Source organism: Hesperophylax consimilis, chromosome 10 (genome assembly GCF_061612785.1).
Source record: "Hesperophylax consimilis isolate HC1 chromosome 10, BYU_Hcon_1.0, whole genome shotgun sequence".
Taxonomy (NCBI): domain Eukaryota; kingdom Metazoa; phylum Arthropoda; class Insecta; order Trichoptera; family Limnephilidae; genus Hesperophylax; species Hesperophylax consimilis.
Window position 1 is genome coordinate 16884228 of NC_142845.1, and position 20975 is coordinate 16905202.

Here is a 20975-nt window from a genome sequence, read left to right on the forward strand (position 1 = left end):
ATTCCTATGTCTGTGATTCAGGCCAATCGTTTCTCAACTCCGAGAGGTTAATTTGCGAGATACTTAATAAATATATTGTATGATTTGGCAAACGAGATATTTCGTAGGTATGTACAAGAGTGTCCACAAGTTCAGGAGTTAGTCGCTAAAATACTGGCAAGAAAATAATATTATACTCAATTTTGTTACTAAACATAATAAGATAACTTAACTTCAACCACTTGAGCGATTTTCGGCATATTATGGCGTTAAGTTTTGAGCGATCGCTTGTCACAATTTGCCAAATTTGTAGAACCTAAAAACAAGGGATAAACTTGGATTATTTATTTTTTACATTAACCCCACACAAGGCCTATGTCATCTTTAAGGATGCTGTATGGAGGGTCTTTTTGAAGGAAGGTTGTAGAGGAAGTTCTAGGAAGGAAAAAGGTATGAGGAGTGGGTAGAAATCTAGGGATCAGAGTGTTCAGGAGTGACTGACGAACGAATATATCCCTCCCACTGCGGCGCAAGTCGATGGGTCGAGAGACCAGTTGCAGAGGTCAAAGGATCTTCCCAAAGCAGTCTCTCCCATTTTGGCACGCTACTATGAACCCCTGCCAAATCACCAAAAGTACCGAACCACTTGGGGTGACCTATGGCAGAGATGTTGGTTATCCAGTAAAAGGTTCCCGGAGTGGCGGTAACCAAACCCACCACACAAATTGATTGATTTTAAACCGCACTAAGCATTTCATATGTTTATCTACTACCTACTTCATATGTTTTTAAATTTGAATTTAGGATTAATATCTTATAGTTATCGCCCATAAGGCTCTGACCAAAGTTATTGCTCCCGAAAAAAATTACGAGCACATCATCAAATTGTTTCGATTAGAGTATTTCGATAATGAAATTGTTTTGATTATGCCCATCACTAGTGTGGAGACTACAATGGAAAATACATTAATTATTCCTATGTTCTCAGCCTCGACAGCACACAGACTAGTATCATTCGGAACTGAAGCCGCTACCATAATTGCATCGTCTGAGAATTTTAATCTTCATGATGCCAGTGGCTTTTCGCTTGGTTTGTGGGTGATGAGAAGACACCCGTTACCTGTAGCACTACTATAATGTCGGTGTATAATAGTGATAATATTTTTTTCGTGAGAAAATTACCTAAAGGGCTATATGGCAAAACCACCCTTCAGAATAGATTTTTCGAAGCCGAATTCGTGTTCTTGATTATTTTGTGGATTCAATAATTTTCCGTATGATACTTAAGTAGGTTTAATGACAGTATGATATATGGTAATTAGGTTGAGTAGTTAATCGGTAGATGGCGGTAGACATAAAGCCTACGCCAGGGCCCGCCAGATGACGCTAGTGTATAGCAGGTACTAGCGATAGATATTATCGGCAAGGCAAGCATCTGCGAGCTCAGAGATTTACCTACCCTCGGGTATATTATAAGACAGGTTATTGTAACTTAAATAAACAGTATTATATTAAGAATCTTTTACTGATTATAAGATTGATTATTCATATATTACATACAGTATTTTTTTTTCTGGGCTGCTTCTCTAACTTCCCGTTTGATTTATCTATTCACGCTCTATGTGTGGATTCCACGGGAAGCCCAGAAAATAATCTGTGCTTGTAGACTTCTGTCATATTTAGATGAGGTGACTCAAGGAATTTTTTGCAGCTTCTAATTTTGATTTAGCAGCCGTCTTCTTCACTAATGTTGGACCCAAGAGACAAGATCGTGCAGTGTCTCAAGAATGTACAAATTCGAGTCATTGCATAGGCGAGAGAGACCAATTTACTCTGGTATTACGAAGGTGCTACTTAATCAATATCATAATTAGTATAATGTAGCATAGTTAGTGTAGTCGCTACGTTACCCTCTTACGCTGAAAAACCGACAAGGGAACAGAGATCTGACGGAGCGACAAGAGGATGTCATCTCGTGCTAAGGCCACTCAGTAGTTGCAGTAAGCTCTCTTGATGTCATTTCATCACAAAAATGGGGCTGTAGAAATCATCTAAATATAATTCGTATCGCTGAGAGAAGATACAAACATGACTTATAACATGCAGTCCTCTATCGAATATGTTTACGATTTAAAGTTTACTTACGTAACTCAATATCAACTTATTGAAGTGAAACTTTTGAAGTGAAACTTCTTTACCCGCGTCATGCAATTTCGAGTACCGGAGTAAAACCAACTCATGACCGAAACGAAAATGCGGGACCGATTAAAGTTCATTTGATCTAGTCAAAGTTTTGAAGTAAAATATAAATGCTTCTTAGCTCATCTCGACAACTGGCGTTGGTGGTGTAATGGTCAGCGTAGTTGCTTTCCAAGCAGTTGATCCGAGTTCGATTCTCGGCCATCGCACATAATTTTTTTGTTTTTAACGCCTTTTTTTTTTTCAATGGTTGACCATAATATCAATCCACTAAGTAATATTTTAGGCCTGTAGCATACTTGAAAAGTTAAAGAATGATATAAAATTTTTTATGATGTTAACGATAAAAAAATAAAAAAAAACATAAAATTACCATAAAAAATGGGCCAACGGCACGCGGTGTTCCCAAGCGGTCACCCATCCAAGTACTGACCGCGCCCAATGTTGCTTAACTTCGGTGATCGGACGAGAACCGGTGTGTTCAACATGGTATGGTCGTTGGCAAACGCTAAACAATATTAATTTCTATTCTACCTGCCAATAAATATATGAAAATTAGTATAAAAAAGCCCTAATAATACTGAAAACATTAGCAAGGTGTGTGCGACGTTGATAAAAATAATCATTACATACGCGCTTGAAAAAGATCGTAATTACATCCATAACTTTGCAGGAATTTTTTTTTTCAATGGTTGACCATAATATCAATCCACTAAGTAATATTTTAGGCCTGTAGCATACTTGAAAAGTTAAAGAATTTTATGATATTATTAATGATAGTAACGATAAAAAAATAAAAAAAAACATGAAATTACCATAAAAAATGGGCCAACGGCACGCGGTGTTCCCAAGCGGTCACCCATCCAAGTACTGACCGCGCCCAATGTTGCTTAACTTCGGTGATCGGACGAGAACCGGTGTGTTCAACATGGTATGGTCGTTGGCAAACGCTAAACAATATTAATTTCTACTCTACCTGCCAATAAATATATGAAAATTAGTATAAAAAAGCCCTAATAATACTGAAAACATTAGCAAGGTGTGTGCGACGTTGATAAAAATAATCATTACATACGCGCTTGAAAAAGATCGTAATTACATCCATAACTTTGCAGGAATTTTTTTTTTCAATGGTTGACCATAATATCAATCCACTAAGTAATATTTTAGGCCTGTAGCATACTTGAAAAGTTAAAGAATTTTATGATATTATTAATGATAGTAACGATAAAAAAATAAAAAAAAACATGAAATTACCATAAAAAATGGGCCAACGGCACGCGGTGTTCCCAAGCGGTCACCCATCCAAGTACTGACCGCGCCCAATGTTGCTTAACTTCGGTGATCGGACGAGAACCGGTGTGTTCAACATGGTATGGTCGTTGGCAAACGCTAAACAATATTAATTTCTACTCTACCTGCCAATAAATATATGAAAATTAGTATAAAAAAGCCCTAATAATAAGAGAGAAGAATACTAGAAGTTTCACTTCTGTCTTGCGTAGGCTTGACACACCCACTTTTTTATTTCTGCTGTTGGTTTCATTGCTCTATAAAACTTCCAATTTAAGGTTCTTTGGTCCCATAAATATATTTACTATCATATTTGTGTTCCAACTTCCCATTCACTTAGAACTTTTTGGCAGTTGGATTGCTGAACATAACCAGATGGCTAAACACTCCAAGTAAACAATAAATTCCTTTATAGTAAACTTTATTTTGATGAAGAGAAATTCTCAATCTTTTTCAGCATAAATCGGCCGAGTAAACTTCATTCAAATACGAGTTATGGACTTTGAAACATAATATAGACGGATATAAATGAGTATGGCTGATTTATTAAAATCCTGTTAAAAACGTGATGGCAAGCGATTTCCTAATAAAATATTAGTCCATTCAGAGTATATCGGAACATGCAATTCATGCACCTGCGCTTTTCCTGATAAATATAATGACGGAATTTGACAAAATTAGAATTTTTATGAACATGTGTTCCGACATCCTCATACCGCATTCGTGTTTTACTGATAGTTTGTTTTTGTCCCGTTTTTGACAGGAAGACGAATAATTTTTTTCATATTTTTAATAAATGAGCAATATTTTGTATCATTATGTTTTCTCCGTGCATTTTTTTAAAAAAGAAAGATAAACATTCCTGGGTTACGAATAACCTGACAATATTTGAAAATCTCCTACTACCACCACAGTAAGCTTAAAATTTTGCTTGTGTTGTGATGGAGGACTTAGCCAGCCGAGGAATTGAACACACTACGCCTGGGTGGGACCCAAACGCGATGTCAACTCGGCCACCGACCGGTTTGAAAAGGAATGTTTGCAGAGTATTAATCAGAATTTAAACGTTTGTTAAGAGAATATTGCTTAAGAAAACCTCAAAGCTCATTTAGTCCATTGATGTATTTAGTCACCCTGAACGTGACATTCAATTTTTTATTTTTTATTACAAGTAAATTATTTAACATTACAAATGATAACAATATGCAGACTTATATATTTTTTTCACTTCCATTTTTACTTCTCCATAAGTTGAGCTCCAGGAGCTCGTGTTAATGGGAGGAGTATTTACCTTTAGAATAAAAATAATGTTCTAATGATTTTTTTAAACAATAATCAAAAACTTATGACATAAATGCAATCATAATATTAACATAGGTACACAAATTAGAAAAGTGTTTTTTTAAAGAGAATTAAAATAATATATCTTTTTACAGATTAAGTAAGCGTAAAGAAATTAAGGGTACAATATATCAGATTCACAAATTATAAAAATAGTTTTTTAAAGACAATTAAAATGATATATCTTATTACAGATTAAGTAAGCGTAAGAAAATTAAGGGTACAAAATATCATTATCCAATTTTAGTGACTTACTTAATTAACTTTTTGAATTGTTCATAATTCACAGTTTCGGTTACACTAATTTTATTTTTGGATAACAATATATTGTACCATCTCACACCTAAATTCAAATAGTGGTGCTGAGCCGTGGTCGTTCTAAGCATAGGGATGCCATTAGTTTTGAATCTATTGTTTATGCTATCTGAGGGGTGAATTTTATGTATAAAATATTCTTTATAAATCTGATATAAGGCGATTCTGTTATAAAATTCTGTGATAGATGGTACATTAAATTCCCGGAATATCTCTTAAGTAGGGAAGTCATATGGTTTCCTAAGAATTATTTTTTTAATTATTCTTTGATTTGTAATTATGGGCTGAAAGGAAGCCTTAAAAGCTTCTCCCCACCCAATAATCTCATACTGCAATAAGGAATGAATTAATGCATAATAGACAATTTTGATAGTTTTCTTATTTAAAATTATACGAAGACCGTTTGTATTGCATTAATTATATGATATGATATGTGCGTTAATTATATGATATGATATATACTGCATATAAAATTGCTGTCGAACAGTATCCTGCAACATACATGCATTCACGATAATAAAATTATATATTTCTCGGAAGCATTAGCCTGCAAATGAACCGTTATTGAGTAATCACCTCATCAAATGCGTTTTATATCTCCTGGCAACACTAGCTTCGTTCTTTTCAATGTGGTGTATTTATAGCTTCGGTCTTTCCACTGAAGTGTATGTAGGTACGTTTCCTGTGTAATTACACACAAGTCGTTAATCAGCGAGTGAGAGCCAAAATTAATGAGATTCGGTATTGGTAGGTACTAGACAAAAGTATTCAGTTGGGACATAGTATTATTCTTGTTTGCTCAGCAATTATGTTTCAAACAATTAGTTAACTCTTATCTGCTAGAATATGATATGTTTTTCAAGGTTACATCATGTATTTACAATTTACTTTACGGGCGAATAAACAATTAATTCATAAAAATAAAATCAAAGGTGAATTAATCTCTTTTGCTGATGATACTGTTTTATTAATAAAAGGTCAAACATGGGAACTAGTTAACAAACTTGCAAATGAATGTATTAATATCTTAAAATCATAGTTTGATAATAACCTACTCACACTTAATGCCAAAAAAACAACATATGTATTATTTTCACCACAAAAAATACCTAAACACAAAGTAAATATCATAATCCATGATGAAAATTGTGACAATGTCAACTGTAAACTACTTAATCCCATTTGTACTGTAATCAACTCTTCTTCCGAAATTAAATATCTTGGTGTGATCATCGATGAAAATCTGAAATGGAAAAGCCATATTACGGAGTTAGTAAAGAGAATAAGGAAATGTATATATATATATATATATTTGTTAGGTTAAGAAATATGTTAAATGTGAAAATACAAAAAAATGTATATTATGCTCTTGTCCACTCCCTGCTTATTTACGGAATCATAGGTTGGGGAGGATCTTATAAAAACAACCTAAACTCAGTAAAAGTCTCGCAAAAAATTATTATAAAGGTAATACTTAAAAAAAACTCTACTTTCCCAACAAGATTGCTTTTTAAATTGTTTCCAGTATCAAATATTGATGATATATTTAAGCAAACTTCAATTATAAAAATGTGTAAAGAAAAAAATAACACAGAATATCAAGAATTTTACAAACTGATGAGAATTGGAAATCAATTTATTACGCCAATCTTTAAAACAACTCAAATGCAAAACCATTATATTTACCAAGCCATAAAAAACTACAATAATTTCCCTTCCGAATTGCGCTGTATTACGAACCAACAAGAACAAATAAATAAAATCAAACTTTTCTTCCAAAAAAACTTATATTAAAGAAAAAAAATATTTAAATATATATTATTTTATATTTTACACATAACATAATATTATAACATTGAATCTAAGTAAGAATCGTGGCTCCCTTATCAGGCACAAGAGCTCCTCTTTTCTGATAAGGTATACGTGACCAATTATGAACCTAAATATTATATTTTGCAAAATATGTATGTATTAATGTAACTATGATCTATATTAAAATAATAAAAAAATAAAATAAAAATAAAAGAAAACAAAATGAATACAGGTAACTTGACACATCCATCAGCCATCATCATGACACAGGTCTTTTTATTATTATTATTTTGCGACACAATGGTCGAGTGGATAAAAACGTTCTCCCGGTTAGACAGAGATCCTTGGCTCGATTCAGAGTTATCTTTTTTTCTGTGTCTTGTTCTGTTTCGTGTTCCGTTTAGATGTGTAAGTATTATCTTCTTATGATTATACTTGATGGGTCTAAGTAGAATCAATTCGGATATCCATATTTTTAGCATCAATGAAGCTGCCTTTAAAAGGCAAGCTTTATTATTACTAGTATAATTGATAAACCCACTGTTTATATTGATGTAAGAATTTGTATGATCAAATGTATTTTAAAAACGCATTAAAATAAACAATTTTGTAATGTTTTTAAAATGAATAAACTGAATTGAATTGAATAACCTTCAAAAGATAAAGAAAAGCTGTTCCAATAAAAATTAAATAAAATTATTATTTACCACCCTCACTCATTCGATAAGTAATATGTACGTAGTCAAAGCGAAAAATTTTAATGTGAAGAATTAAAATAATTAAAAAAAAACCTTCAATTGATTCATCATTCATGACAAACGGTCGATAAATTACATTTTTGTTATCAATGGCTTTGAAACTCGACCATGTGCAACTGTTTTAGACATAAGTAAAGAGATATTTAAACTTTTATAGAGAATTTTCTATACGGCTTTACTATCACTTTAAACTTTTATAGATAATTTTCTATACGGCTTTACTATCACTTTAAACTTTTATAGAGAATTATCTATACGGCTTTACGATCACTTTATTTATGTAGGTAATTAAAGATCTTTTAATGTCACAAGAGTTCGTTTTTATGCGTTAAGATAAGTATAGAAAAACATTTGAAATTATATATTTTTATGCCAACAATTTATCTGCAGCTGCAATGAAAATGTTGCCAGTTAAAATCAATGGAATATAGTAGTAATAAATTATTTACAAATAAAGCTAATAATCATAATATTAGGATAATTTACATAGCGCCATTTTTGTGAAAATCATGTCAATGGTACAAATTTATTTATTAAATAATAAATACAGCTAGTGACTTACATACAAGACTTATGTCTAGTGACTTGCGACTAATGTTAACTGCTGACTTAAAACTAGCTAGTATAAGGTATTCAATGGGACACTGCCACATAATTATAAAATAATTGCCAAATATTATCCAATAATTTGGGCGCAGAGAACACCATGATCAAGGTAAATGTACTGTAAAATGAGAACAGGCCGAACAGGCTTCGAATCATTTTTTTGTGAGCGACTCGTATGTGGAACGAGTTACCGGCATTCGTTTTTCCTCCTATATATATAATCCCTTCCTACAATCCCTACCTTATCCCGCCTCACAACGCTGCCCAACTGGGTAGCGACATAGCTCCTTTGCATTTCCACTGTACAGACAGGGGAGCTCTTGTGAGCTGAAAAAAAAACTATAAAGTAACACCGATTCTTCTGGGACTTAGGACGCCATTGTATCAATTTGAATGATAATAAGCTCAGATACCAGAAGAAAGAGTTTGCATCAGTTATTTGGACTCCATTTTATAAATGTCACATTAAAAAAATCTAAGAAATTCAAAACAAAGTCATTTGAAAGATTTAACGCGCAGGCAGCTACATACTCTAAAATGAAGCTGACTGAGACCACAAAGATAAATTTAAATTAATTAACAATAAGACTTCTTTCTACATTTTAAACAGTGCATCCATCATAAATCATAGCTAGGCCATTTTTGAGCGAATGATGCAATTTCTCAGCTCGGACCATGGACCTAACAAGCCCCGGACAGAGCATAAGTGCGATTTTGTATAAATGGCATTGAAGCCAAATCTTGGGTAGGGAAAATTGCCTGGCAGCCATCTTGAATGACAAACTTTTAAAATGATTTGTAAGCGAATTGGGAAAATTGTTACGATTTAAATTTTATTTTCATCGTTTTAATGCAATTATAACGGATAATTATTGCTTTTTTATAAATTTGATGAGACAAGGAAAGATATATGTAATAACGTTTAAAAAAGATTGCAGGTTTTGACATTTTTCATACATCTTCCCACTCAACCAACGGCTTCAAAATTATCTCAAATAGTTCCGTCCAGGGCTTATTACGTCCATGGCTCCAACACTAACACCGGACTAAAACGTTCCACCGGCATATTATTTCTGGCTGTTTATTCTCCAGGAATAACCACTCCCGCAATAAATAATTATTTCGTAAAATATCGGAGTTTGCTGCGAGCCGCTAGGCCCGCTTTTCAGATGAGGTTGAAACTTCTGAAAATTTCCTGAAAAAGATCACTGGGTATAGTATTGATCTGCCGCTGAAAGTTTCCTTGCAACCCTTCCTTTTTTATTATATGCGTAGTTCAAGAGAGAGTTTAAAACAGAGCTTTCAGTGACAAGAGTGTATTTAAAACGAGTTTTCACGATTTGCGTTGAGAACTTTTCAGGTTTAATTTAAAGGTGTGAAAGTTTTGAAACTTTGTTCAATCCGTTTGTTTTGAACAATAAACCGCCACTTTCGTGGAAAATTTGTTTTATTACTTGTGTTTGATTTACATCCTGTTTATAAGTTTTGTTTCACAAACCACTAAAAAGAAAAATGATCTGATTCCTTTATTTTTTTTAATACGATAACGGCATAACTGTCCGAAGCCACACAGAGAAAACTAATTGATATGAAATACTGTTAATTTATTAAAAATATGACTGGGAAATCAGACTGCGCGCATATAACGAACGAATTGAAAGAGTTCCTACAAAGTCTCAGACAAAAATAAATGTTTCGTGAGGACGGCGGAACACGTATTCATACAAATACTGATATTAATACTGACATACTTATATTGTAGCATTCCGTCATGATATCTATTAGGAAAAGAACACGTGTTCTCGATATATTCTGAATGACTAATATTTTCTGTTATTCGTGCAAGGATGTGATCAAGAAAAAACTTGATACATACCTGGCTTTTCAGACCTGGTCACTTAACACGACTTAATTCTTGTTATGTTTGAAACAATTCGTAATTTTGATTGGCGGTCTCTCACCAAAGCGATGCTGAAGATCTGCCACTATTTTCGAATTATATTTACGGACACAGCTGATAATATTACCTTGAAAACTTTACAAATTATTTTTTTTCAATTACTCTGCACGGGAACTTTTCCCAGTGATAGAGACATTGCAAAAAACCATAGTTAAATTGTCATTGTCAAATTATTCGTTCTTCTGTCAAAAACGAGACTTGAGACCTACAACGAATGATTTGACAAATGTCATAACAAACATCAGTAAAGCACGAATATGTTATGGTGAAGTCGGAACACGTGTTCTTCGGAATAATAATAGTTTCGCATCTCGTCCATTATATATATTCGGACAAGGGCACCTGAACACGTGTTCAGATATATTCTGAATGACTAATATATTGTTGCGAAATGATCATTCAGTCACATTTTTAAAAGTATCTTGATAAAAAAATCCTTACTCCCTTTTCCCCGTGTATACATGTTAACTACACTACACTGCACTGTCCTACACTACCTAATGGAGGAAAAGACACTGCTGTCCGATAATATTAAATGAATATTTTGTATCAATCTCTTTGTAAGTGTCCCAACTATATGTATTTAAATGTGGGAACCAAGTCTTCCACATCTCAATTTTTTTGTAATTTGTGTGAAAGACTATTTTAGGTATGAATTTTAAAGTAACCAAGCTTTGCGGTTTGATGTTTTATTATTTCTATTGGATTATCAAAATTAGCTGAAAACTAGGGCAGAGTCTTCATAAATAAAGGTAAATTAACCTTTAATTGATTTTGGCTGAACAGTAAAATGCTTGATTCCGAAACCGGAGTTAACCATTTTAAATGGGACATTCAAATAAACAATATTTACAAAAGACTGAGAGCTTTTGTGTGTAGATTATATAAACTGAGAATATTAAAAAAAATACATTTACCTATCACTCGCAGAATCAACTTTACGATATGGAATAACCACTTTGGGACATTCTTGCAAAACTAACTTAAATTACTATATGGTTAAATTACTAGTTTCAAAAAATATCTTGCCTGTACAGCCCTTACTATGGGAAAAATATTGATTCAGCATATACACAAAACAACACTAGGTTTACAAATAATGAAGGCATGCTTTTTCTAAAATATAACAATATATACGGGCAGCGAACCCAGAATATAACGTGCCCAAAATGTTCAACATGTTGCCAAGTGACAGATTCAAATATATGCTGAAAACATGGCTCATAAGTAGAAATACTTTATACTAATCATCACTATCAATCATTAGTTGTTATTTATTGGCATATAGATTTAGTGTTATTTTAGACTATTTATGCAAATAATGATAATCAGAATGTGTTATGAGTAGCAACATTTCATGTATATTTTTTCTTTTCCGATTTTATGTCCGGGTTAAATCTTCCCCATAGGAAAAACTAAACCCTTCCACACACTTTTCCACAAATGATCATTTAGTCAATCAACATAATGCAAGTGCATTATATTAGCAAAATAAATACAAAACAATACAAAAATAATACGTCAACTCACCAGAGATCAAATGGGAAAATAATTCACCGACTCCAGATATTTTCATATCAGAGGGTTCGGCTCGGTAGAACTCCTAACAGGGCATATAAATCCTACTGATCCCTCAACATAAATATTTAAAAAATCTTTCGTTATCCTACATGTATTTAAAATGACTAAGTATATAATAGTAATAATATTTTCATTGTAATTGAACATGTACATTGTACATCCTGTTGACAAACTGCTTAGTTGTAGTTTAACCGGAAAAACTTAAAAAAAACCAGGATCTAAAACAAGGATTTATATTTTTTATGTGTAATTTACATAAAATAGGTTCTATTTGATACAGTGTCCTGGTGAAAGAGCACAATAGTGAATCGAAATTTTGCTTTTAATGGCTCTAGCCATGTTTAGACTGAATCTGAACAGCAAGGTATTTCACAACCTTCCCCCTTATCATCTCCTTCATCTCCCTACTCTATAATGAGTCCAACTGGAACCTGACAGTTGGAACCATGTGCAGCAAATAAAAAAATATAAAATACAGTTTCAAAATATTAGTTATTCGGATGCTTTTTTTATGTCATCTGTCTGAGCCATGAAATTAATTTCCCAAAATAATGAAACATTTTGTTCATATAAATATTTCTATAACGGCAATCCTAAAATGTAATTATTATTATCATTTTAGGGTGAAGGTAAAACTAACGGACAGGTGGTAATTAAATCACACGCCAGGTGTCAGTCCAGAGCCAAAATCTCACCGAATTGCTTGCTTTTGACGAGCAGACTTCTCAAAGTGAGAACACCTATTAAATTTTCCCGGAGATGTTTAAACCGGTGAATGGTATTTACCTTAAAAGCAGGCAACAATTTTGTTTCTCTTCATCTTGAATATTTAACTATTTAAAAAATATATAAATAATAGTTTTGTGGAATAGTCCAAAAAATTATGTATCTTATTTTCGCCTGAAATCATATGATATGTATATAAGTGGGAACAACAATTTTTTTTTATCTCAAATAAGGTATTATACAATTTATCCAAATAAACGTCAACATCGCAATGTCAATTCAAATTTTTTATATACCCCAATATATTGAAGAGCTCAGTCTAAGTTAGCCATCCTTTTTTTAAATCTGAAACTGCACAAGAGTGAGAGTTAGTGAGACTATAGCATCCCCAATTGGGGTATGTTATGAGACTGAAAGTAGTGTGAAGTGAAAGAAGATTAGGAAGATGAAGGTGAGAAAGTACCTGGCTATTCAGATCTGGTCACCAAACACGGCCAACGCCATTTCAAGCAATGTTTCATATCTGAATGGTGGTCTTACACCAGGGCGATACTGAGAGCATCTTCCACCTTGCAACGTACCACAAATATACTTTATTCAAAAATAAAAAAAAATTTAAAAAAACCTTACTTAAACTTAATCATTTGCGAAATTACAAAAATTAATCAAATCAAATTTACTTGCGCACGCCGGGAATGGAACCAGCAACCTCCAGCTTGCTAGTCGAGTGCCTTACCATTCGACTACGGAGATCGTCAAAAGTAAGATTCGACAGAATAAGTTTACAGATAAGTGAATTTTTTTTTATATTTGTATATATATGTATATTTTTTATTAATTTATTTTACGCCTTTTGCGTGGATATAAAAAGTATGATTTTGACTATTGAATTTAGAACAAATAGTAAAAATAAGATAAAACTAACTAAAAATAAATAACCATACATGAAATAAAAAATACAAGAAACAAAAAGGTAAAACAAATCATATAGGTAAACAAAGAGACCACCAAAGGTTCAAGAATAGGGTTGGAATGAGTTCTTAAAATGATCCACAAAATTCACCAAGTAAACATTAAACATATGATTATCACCTGATTATTGATTTTCCATGGTGTGAAACTTCTGTATCGGAGAATAAGCAATGTAGTTACGCTTCTGCACACTTTGGTGGAATAGAGTAATGTGTATTTTTGTTCTAGTGGGTATTATTAAGTTTATGAGTTACAGTAGTTCGGAACAGTTTAATTTAGAGTTTAGTATTTTAAATAAGAAAGTTAAATCATTTATTTTGTCTTTGTGTCTACTGAGTATTTGATAGGAAATGATAATGTATGTATTTTAGCGGGATATTTAATGCCAAACAGACGAGTTAAAACAGTTTGTTCATGATAGCTTTTTGTTTGTCAAGCCCCCAAAGGGCACACAAACTCCAAAAGCTCGGAGGGCTTTGAAGCAGAGAATGGACGGTTATCTCGAGAGTATTTCCTCCTGGGGTAAAAATAATCTCGTCGAATTTAATGTTTCAAAGACCCAATCCTGTCTGATTACGTCTAAAAGGAATCCAAATGATAATCTAGTCTCTTTCAACGGAAGCAATCTTCCGAACAGGCCTTCCATTGATATGCTTGGTATAACTATAAGTGACCAGCTCAGGTACGGGGGCTCCATCGAAGCCAGAGTAAAGTTGGCCTCTCAGAAGCTGGGCGTACTGTACAGGGCCCACAGATACTTTAATAGTACACAACTGCTGACCCTGTACAAATCGCAAGTGCGCCCTACTGTCGAATTTGGCAGCCATCTCTGGTCCGGAGCCCCTAAATACCTGAAAAAACCCTTGACTCTGTGCAGAAGCGGGCGGTCCGTTTGATAGATTCCCCAATCTTAACAAACGGACTGCAATCTTTAGAGCACAGGCGTCAGGTAGGTATGCTGTCCTTGTTCTATCGGTATTACAATGGAAGATGCTCTGAGGAACTAGCGTCATTGATCCCTTCGGCACCGGTGCGTAGTCGGGATACACGCCAAACGCGCGCCCAACATTTGTACACAGTTGACATTTGTCACATGAGAACGGGTCGCTTCTACGATTCGTTCTTAAGTTCAACAGCTCGGCTGTGGAACGAACTGCCGGCCTCTGTGTTTCCTCCCTCCTACAACATGGGACTCTTCAAGACCCATGTTCACTCCTTCCTCTCCACAAAAAGACCCTCCACACAGCATCCTCAAAGATGACATAGGCCCTGAGGGAAATTATTTTCTTCAGGGCCTCCTGTGTGGAGTTAATATAAAATAAAAGGACTTCGCTATGCTCAGTAAATAATTCAAATATGTTGTTTAATGCGGGTATAGGTTGCATGCAACATAAAAAATTGTGTTAATGTTTCAAATTTGTAATTCGGTATTGGAAAAGAAAATCCTATTTTTTAACGAGTTTTGGCAAGGACATCGCTGTCGATAGTATAGATATATGCCCCAAAGGATCGAGTTTAAATTGTAATACTTAAGAAGAACTAATTAGGTAGATTATCTAATCGCCTCTCCTAAATAACTAATAATTTGCAATTATCATAGTACATTTGGGTGCAGTTGAATTAGCGAAAGCATTTTGGCAAACTTTTAAATTACGTGGCCATAAAAAAAAATATTTCATGCATTCGTATCGTAGTAAATGGCACTTGATATCATCTCGTAAATTCAATTTTTAACTGCTGTTGTGTTATTTAATGGGTCATCAGTGACTGATATGTATTGCTATGTTGGCAGTCCTGATGCGTCACGTGGGAGATTATAACGAGTGTGCGGAGTGTCAATAAACGTCGTAGGTCTGAGTCAACAGTCTTTTATTTTTAATAATCCCCGATATAATAATTGGCGACGAGGATGATAGAAAAAATTGAATTAAAAACGAGTAATATTCATTTAATAGTCCAGTGTAAAACAGTGATTTCGTCTTTGTTTTTTCAATCATTTTAACATGTCTAGAGTACTTTGCCAGTGCCGCAATACGAGTCGAGTTGTGAAACCTTCGGAATGTTTTTAGAACGTGTTCAAATTTATTTAAAAGTAATTAATATTACGGACAAAGAGAAAATTGGATATCTTTGTTTAATTATTGGTGCGGAGAAATATAAAATTTTAAAAGAAACAGTTTATCCGAAAAATATTGAAGAGTTAACTTATAACGAGATTGTAACAACACTTTAAAATAAATTTGAAGAAAAAAATGTACGATCGCCCAAAGATATAAATTTTATAATCGTCAGCAACAGTCGAACGAGGGAATTGATGATTACATTTCAGAAATAAAAAGTCTGTCAATATCATGTAATTTTGGAGCATTTCTGGATGAAGCCTTGAGGGATAAATTGGTGTGCGGTGTGAAAAATGAAGCCATGACTACAAGATTACTGTCTGAAGATGAATCGCTGAGTTTCGAAAAAGTAAAAAAATTGTCAAGAATATGGAGACAGTAAGTTGTTCTGCAGAAATATTACACAAAGAAGATCTTTCATCGCGAGTTTTCGAAGTAAAGCCGAAAACGTCACGTCAAAGGAGTACTAGTCCGCAACAAGGTCAAAGGAGTTCAATGTCATCAAGTCGTCTTTCATCTCCATCACGTGGAAATCCCAGAAAAAGATGCGAGAGGTGTATTATCAGTCATCAACCGGAGTCATGTCCGTCAAGGAATTGGAAATGTTACAAGTTTAATACATACGGTCATACGTCAAAATTTTGTTCTAGTGCAAAATCAATTGTTATTAATCATGTAAAATGTGTGAGTAATATAAATGTTTTAAATATGTCCGTGTCTGAAACAGCTAATATTGATTTGTTTGTAAACGGTAGAAAAATGTCCTTCATGATTGACACAGGGAGTTCATCGACCTTGATAAGTCACAAAATGTACATACAATTTTTCAAAACTTGTAAATTAAGTCAGTTCTATGGTAATTTGTTTACAGCAAATAGTCAAAATTTATTTTGGATTTTTTATTGCAAAAGTAAGTGTAAAAGATGATTCTAATTTGGTCGTGGATTTACCAGTACTAGTTATTAAAAATCTATCGTCTGAAGCTATTCTTGGTAGGAATTGGATAAATGTTTTGAATCCGTCTTGGGAAAATACATTTATAAATTCTTTTATGTCAAATATTGGTAATGATAATACTGTAAATTCAGTGTCTGTCAGTGGAAAAAATAAATCAAACATTGTCGAAAAATTGTCACAAAAATATTTAAATTCTTTTTCTAAAACGAATAACGACTTACCAATTAAAGAGTTTTCGGTAAATTTAAGTTTAAAAAATAATTCAACTCCTGTTTTCCACAAAGCATGTGAGGTCCCTTATGCACTGCGTGCAGAAGTATGCCAAGAGCTAGATCGTCTTGAAAGCGAAGGCATAATTTCTAAAGTTAAATATGGTAGTTGGTCTTCTCCAATAGTTTGTGTACCAAAACAAAATGGAAAAATACGTTTATGTGCAGATTTAAAATCTACAGTCAATCCACAATTGAGAATTGATCAATATCCTATTCCACGTCCAGAGGATATTTTTAATAAATTTTCAGGTTGTCAAGTATTTTGTAAATTAGACTTAACAAATGCATATTTACAGTTGTCTGTGTCAGATTCTAGTAAAGAATTACTTACAATCAATACATGTAATGGTTTATATGTTTACAATCGTTTACCTTTTGGGTTGTCATCGGCTCCTGCCACATTTCAAATGGTCATTGATACAGTCTTGGGAGGCATAAAAAACTGTGCTGCATACATTGATGATATTTGTGTAGGTGGTAAAGATAAAGTTCAGTTCGCCCGGCCGAACCGGGCAGTTGATATACCTAATACCTACCTTCGTGCACCGGTTTGTTTACTTTTGAAACGAAACGGTGTTAATCTTAATTATAATCACATTTAATCGTATTTCTGGCGGTTATTTACTGTATTTCTATTCTTCAGCAATAAAATAGTACATAATAAGTGTTAACAATAGTTTTTATAGGTCGAATTACCGAAAATTGTAGTGACGTTTAAATGTGTTTTGAGTTAATCTGAATTGTATAAACACGGCAGAAACTATTGTCAGTACTGTGTTAATCTTCAATTACATAATTAAATTCGGATTTTGTGAAATTCTGGTGAGTTTGCAGATTTTGTAAATAACATCTGTATTTGCATTCTACCCACAGCGGTAAGTTCCAGCATTTTGTCTGGTTTTTTTATTTTTGTTAATTTTTAGGTTGGTTTCTTTTTAATTTATTTTTATTATATGTAATATGTCCTCCGTGGACTCCTCCGACGAGGAGGAAGTTGCCCTCCATGAGCTTTCAAAGGAGGAAGTTATTAAAATAGCGCAGGCAAGAGGGAAGGAGATATCCTCACAAAGGAGACGACCTTCTCCCAGATCCTATGTGCTCATGGAGAGTATTTAAGCCCACAAGGAGCCTGGTAGTCCTAGACGGCCCACTTCACCGTTTACCAGTATCCATGGCAGTTTACTCCGTGAAGAGGGAGCAGCATCAATTTTGGCCGCCCCGAAGGATGTAGCGAACGCTCCTTCTGGAAATATTTCCACTGGTACTGGTGACGTGGCCAAAAACCCGTCGCCTAACCCAGCAAAAAAGAAGCGTGGCAGAATTGAGGAACAGTTAATTTCAGGTGACAACTACGATATGCCAGTCGAGGAGGATTATCTCGCCCCATTTTGGAGCCCTCTTTCGACGATCTCTGCAAAGGTGAATGAGATGAAAAATAAAATGAAAAAGGAAGACCGCTCAGTTATAGAGGTAAGTATAGATCTAATTCGTAATGAGCTCGCGAACCTGGCAAATACCTGTGCCGCCGCCAACGCGAGAGCTGGCGCCTTTGCCGAGGTTATTAAATCACAGAAGGGATTATCGGAAAAAATAGATTTACTCATTAAACGTCCGTCCCATACGGCACCAGTTATTGAAAAAGTGGTAGGTAAAAAAACATATGCGGGTGCAGCTTCCGGAGCGCCTCCCAGTGGTTCCATCTTATTCGAGGGACAGGAGCGTGAACTGCCTTCTGTGAGGCCCACTATTCTATTCTACCCCACTGCCCCTGAAGGCAAAACATCTGAGGAGACCCAGAATGTACTTACATCGGTTCTGGATCCCAAAACCGACGGTTTTAAAGTGGTTAGGACACGTAAGATCAAGGGTGGAGGCGTTCTTCTGCAAACTGATAGCCGGGGGGTGTCAAAAACATTCAGAAGGCGGCGGAAAAATTAACCCTCAAAGGTTTGAAAATGGTTAACCCACAGGGACGACTACCCAAGATAGTCATTTATGACGTCCCCAGAGGAGACGCAGCTGCTGACACGGCTCTTTTCAAGGAAATTTTTGATAATAATGTCGCAGAAAAATCAACTCTCTCCAGGGAAGACCATTTAAGGACAATGCGGAGGGTATCCCTTTTTGGGAAACATGAAGGCGGGACTATGAATATGATTGTCACATGTCATCCCGATTGCCGGAAGGTACTAATAGATAGCGGTCTTTGCTACCTTGGATGGAATGCCTGTCGGGTTCGTGACTACCTGGGAGCTACCCGTTGCTTCAAATGCCACATGTACGGCCATGTAAGCAAATCTTGTACTCAGGAGTTCATTTCTTGCCGGCACTGCGCCGCAGCCGGTCATGATTTCGAGGAGTGCCCCAAGAAGGCACAGGCCGCTATCTGTACCAAGTTTCAGAAACCAGCCGATCATTGTACTGGTGACCGAGCCTGCCCCGCAAACAGAGCTGCGATCGAGGCTCAAGTTCGCATGACCGATTATGGCCGCCACTAATCCCCTCTCCATAGGCCAGATCAACCTGCAGCGGTCTCGGATAGCCACCCTTGAGGCCCAGCGGGTCATGACCGACCTTGGGATCGACATTCTGCTCATTCAGGAACAATACGTTTGGCAAGGGAAAACACCTGGTATCATTAGTCCAGGGGTGGTACTTGAAGTAGGCAGCTCTCCCGGGGCGGGTGTTCTGGTCAATACTTCGTTGATTAGTCCCTTCCTTCTCGAGGGACTGTCGAAAGAATACCAAACCTGTGTTTCCTTTAAATTTGGCGATACTGAGATCATCGTGATATCAGTATATTTTAAATATGGTAATTTAGTTGAACCGCATATTTTGAGCCTCACGCGTGCCTTGCATAAATTAAAAGGCCGAAACATAATTATTGGAGGTGACTTCAATGCGCGCTCGCCTCTCTGGTTCGACTTTAACGGAAATCGAACGGAAAGATCCTATGCCGTCGAAGATCTTATCTCAGCGCAAGGTCTGTTCATCTTCAATGAACCAGGTACGTTTTCAACATTTTCAGGAACCGGTGGCAAAAGCAACATTGATCTCACTCTCTGCTCTGGATCTGTTGCGTCAAAAATATCAAAGTGGACGGTTCATGAGTGTGCGATAGTTTCTGATCATAGATTGATAACTTTTTCAGTGGGAATTACAAAGACAGAAGCTCCACAATCATCTTGGAACTTCAGAACCACTAGGGCGAATTGGGATAGCTTTGGGGATGCGCTGCGTCAATCTTTAAGGGGTTTTCATAACGTAGCCGCTAGGGAACCGGACAACTTGGGGAATATCTTCAACGCGGCGGTGGTATCAGCCGCTGAAACTTCTTTGGGCAGATCAAACCCAAAGAAGTTAATTAGGACACCGTGGTGGACACAAGAGCTGACTTTGCTGAAAGGGGCCTACAAAAGAGCCTATAGGGGCCTGGTAGTGGTTAGGCGGAGTATATGCTCGCCTGAAGAAGCGGATGCACTTCAGGCCCGTTTTAGGGCTTCCCGTGGCGCCTATCGTTCGGCAGTCCTCTCAGCAAAACGAGCTGCATGGCATAGTTGGGTAGATGAAGTAGGTAACGCCAACCCGTGGGAAATCCACAGCGCTCTTGAAAACTCGGGAAAAGGATCAGAACGATACTTATCGAGCGTTGTGCTCGGTAATAGCGAAGGGAACGCAGAGAGTTTTGACATAGTCTCCACTCTTGAGACACTTCTGGGCAAGTTAGTTCCTCTAGACTCAGTTAATGGGGAAAGTGTTCACCATCAACAGGTAAGAAACCTGTCACGGCTTCCACCTAGAGACCTCGCCCAGGGGGACGGCTTACCACCATTAAGTCGAGCAGAGGTTGAAATCATAATTAAGGGTTTGGGTCCGAAGAAGGCACCGGGATTTGACAGATTGAACGGCATAATAGCGAAGAATGTTTGGATCCACGCTAAAGAGGAGCTTTATCAAGTGTTGGAAACGTGCTTGCGTAGAGGAGTATTCCCTACAGAATGGAAGAAAGGCGTGCTCCGGATTATACCAAAGGGGAACAACAAGCCGAGAACAGATATCGGAGCCTACAGACCCATCACTTTAC

General features: G+C 35.6%; 3 non-coding genes across 3 annotated transcripts; all 3 read right to left on the bottom strand.

The window, feature by feature from the left end:
• Window positions 1–2562: 2562 nt before the first annotated feature.
• On the bottom strand, window positions 2563–2681 carry LOC149420372 (5S ribosomal RNA). The gene has a single exon (XR_016302758.1). It is a non-coding gene; the product is annotated as a 5S ribosomal RNA (ribosomal RNA).
• A 323-nt stretch (window positions 2682–3004) lies between these two features.
• LOC149420373 (5S ribosomal RNA) lies at window positions 3005–3123 on the bottom strand. The gene has a single exon (XR_016302759.1). It is a non-coding gene; the product is annotated as a 5S ribosomal RNA (ribosomal RNA).
• A 323-nt stretch (window positions 3124–3446) lies between these two features.
• On the bottom strand, window positions 3447–3565 carry LOC149420374 (5S ribosomal RNA). Its single transcript, XR_016302738.1, has one exon. It is a non-coding gene; the product is annotated as a 5S ribosomal RNA (ribosomal RNA).
• Window positions 3566–20975: the final 17410 nt, after the last annotated feature.